The following is a 2,907-nucleotide window of genomic DNA, read 5'->3' as shown; positions in this document are numbered from 1 at the left end:
CATCCACTCCTAATGTGTGTGAGTTGTCTGTTTGCCATCTCCCCATCCTATTCCAGGTTCCTCCCCTAGGTATCCTCCGTCGTCCCGACAGAACCCGGTCCGCGGCACCCTCTCCCTTCTCCCCCTCCTCCTCCTCTTCCTCCTCCCCTCCTCCTCCTCCTCCTCCTTGTGGTGCTGGTGTTTGAACTTAGCCTTGAGTGGTGAGGCAGGCCCTATACCACTGGAGTCCTCCCTCCAGTCCCCTCTCTGTCTTAAAGCTGTAGTGTTGACGGGTGAGACCACTCTAAAAGTGCCTTGTGGAGACAGTCAGGCGGGGCTGGCCGCAGCCGCAGTCCTGGGGACACGATCGGGTCCCCCAGCCCCCATCGCTGGATGGGGGTGGGTGTCACAGCCCCGCAGTCTGAGTCTGGGGACACAGTCGGGTCCCCCGGCCCCCGTTGCTGAGTGGGGGTGGGTGTCACAGCCCCGCAGTCTGAGTCTGGGGACACAGTCGGGTCCCCCGGCCCCCGTCGCTGGGCGAGGGTGGGTGTCATAGCCCCGCAGTTTGGGGTAGATTCCTGTTTTCCATAAGGGCCATGTGGCTGCAGGGGGCGGGGGGCAGGAGGGGAGCAAGGCAGGGGGGCTGCGGGTTGGGGAGTCAGGGCAGCAGGCCAGGAGAGTGCCTGGGTGGTCCCGGCTCTCTGGCGGGAGCGAGAGGCATTTTCCTTGGAAAATAATGCTGACAAGGGTCTGGAAGCTTCTCCAGCACCCACACTTCTGAGGATCCTATTGCCGGGCCCTGGGCTGCCGTGCCCCAGGGCGGCCCCGGGTAGACTGGGCAGCTGGGGTCGGGCCTCGCTGTCCTGGCCGGACCCCTTCTGGCTCTCAGGGCGTGCAGGACGGCTGGCTCCGAGCTCTGCTCACGCCACTTCCAGTTGCCAATACTTATTGAATCCAAAATTAAAGCAAATCTAAAAATACCTAATGATTCCAAGTTAGCATGATAGGCCTATTACCCATGAGCAGAATATGTTTTTAATAAAAACATTAAGTTGTGTTTTCCCAAGCCCAAAGACTCATGAGAAGAATGCCACTGCTCTGCATGCTGTCGGGAGCTTCTGGGCTCAGGGCCGCCGCAGGCTCAGGGCCGCCGCAGGCTCAGGGCCGCCGGCGCCCATGTTGTGGGTGAACTCTGGCCTCATACAGAGTGTTGTTGCACAGAAAAGCTCTTGGGTGTGGGTGGTCTCAGACACTGTGGTATTCTCCTGTGTGTGTTGTGTGTGTGCACACGTGTGTGTGTTCTGGTACTGGGGCTTGAACCCAAAGCCTGGATGATGTCCCTTAGCATTCTGTTCAAGGCCAGTGCTCTACCACTTGGGTTAAAGCTATACTTCCAGCTTTTTCATGGGTAACTGGAGATAAGAGCATCTTAGACTTCCTTCCCAGGCTGGCTCAGATCCCAGAGATCCCAGAGATCTCAGATTCTCAGATCTCAGCCTCCTGAGTGGCGGGGATCACAGGTGTGAGCCACCAGCACCAGGTGTGGTGACATTCTGACTTAACAACAAATCACGATGAGGCCACTTCTTCCCTGACCCACCCCTCTCCCTCCCTCCTCTTCTCCTTCCTTCCTTCCTTCCTTCCTTCCTTCCTTCCTTCCTTCCTTCCTACCTTCCCTCTCCTCCCCCTCTTTCCCTCTCTCTCCCTCTCCCCTCTCTCTCCTCTCTCCCTGTCCTCTCCCTCCCTCCTTTTCTCTCTCCTCTCTCTCCCTCCCCCTCTTCCCCTTCTCCTCCCCTCTCCCCCTCCCCCCCTCTCAGTGGTACTGGGGTTTGAACTCAAGGCCTCACTCCTGCCACTTGAGCTATGCCCCTGTCTCTGAGAGCTCATTTCCAGATGGTTTGCTGCAAGGCGGGATCTGCACTCAGAGCAATGGGCTTCTGTACTCCATACATTTGAGAGGGCTGAAAGGACGAATCAGGTGTCAGTATGGTAGAAAATGGGGTTAGGCCCCAGCCCTGCAATGTCAAGATGGTGGGCGTCTGGTGGGGCAGGGGCGGTCCTCGTGGCTGAGTCCCAGGATGCAGACTGGAGAGTAGGTAGGTGGGCAAGGCGCGTGTGTGAGCGCACAGGTGCGTGCCTGCGCTGCCCGCCCGAGGAGATTGCAGGGCACCCGCCTTTCCCCGTCCTGCTCAGAGGACCGCAGGGTCCCTGCTGCCTGGACAGGGTCGGGTTGTTTCCACTCCTGGTCCCTGTGCTCTGAGCCTCGCTTGCTCACCCTGGCCCCTTTGTGAAGTCCCCAGACCGTGTCGGGCTGTGCTCCTGCCCAGTGGGCGCCATGCGCCGTCCTGGTGCCCAGCCGGGTGCCCAGCTGGTGCTGTGTGCGCGCCCCGTCCTGGTGCCCAGCCGGGTGCCCAGCTGGTGCTGTGTGCGTGCCCCGTCCTGGTGCCCAGCCGGGCGCCCAGCTGGTGCTGTGTGCGCGCCCCGTCCTGGTGCCCAGCCGGGTGCCCAGCTGGTGCTGTGTGCGCGCCCCGTCCTGGTGCCCAGCCGGGTGCCCAGCTGGTGCTGTGTGCGCGCCCCATCCTGGTGCCCAGCCGGGTGCCCAGGTCTGTCTGCAGCTGGGCAGGGGACCTGGCCAGGCCCAGCAGAACTGGACCTTGTCTTGGGTGGTGGAGGCCGCAGCAGCGGCTTCTCTGCCGGAAGCCTGCGTGCCAGCCGCCCGGCAGGCGCTAAGTGGCTGCAGATGTGGCCCTGTGACTCAGCGGCGGCTGGGCCGCGCTGGGCTGTCTCCAGGGGTCTTTTGTGCATGTGGGAAGATGTCAGCCTGCCCACAGCCTCTAGGGGCCAAGCGTAGGGATCCCAGGGCTCTGGCTGGCTTCCTTGGGTCCTCCTGTCCTCAGAGTTGCCCTGGCCGGGAAGTGGGGGCGGTGA

The sequence above is a fragment of the Dipodomys ordii genome, unplaced genomic scaffold, assembly GCF_000151885.1.
Source record: "Dipodomys ordii isolate 6190 unplaced genomic scaffold, Dord_2.0 Scaffold159, whole genome shotgun sequence".
NCBI classification, from domain to species: domain Eukaryota; kingdom Metazoa; phylum Chordata; class Mammalia; order Rodentia; family Heteromyidae; genus Dipodomys; species Dipodomys ordii.
This window is presented reverse-complemented; position numbering follows the sequence as displayed.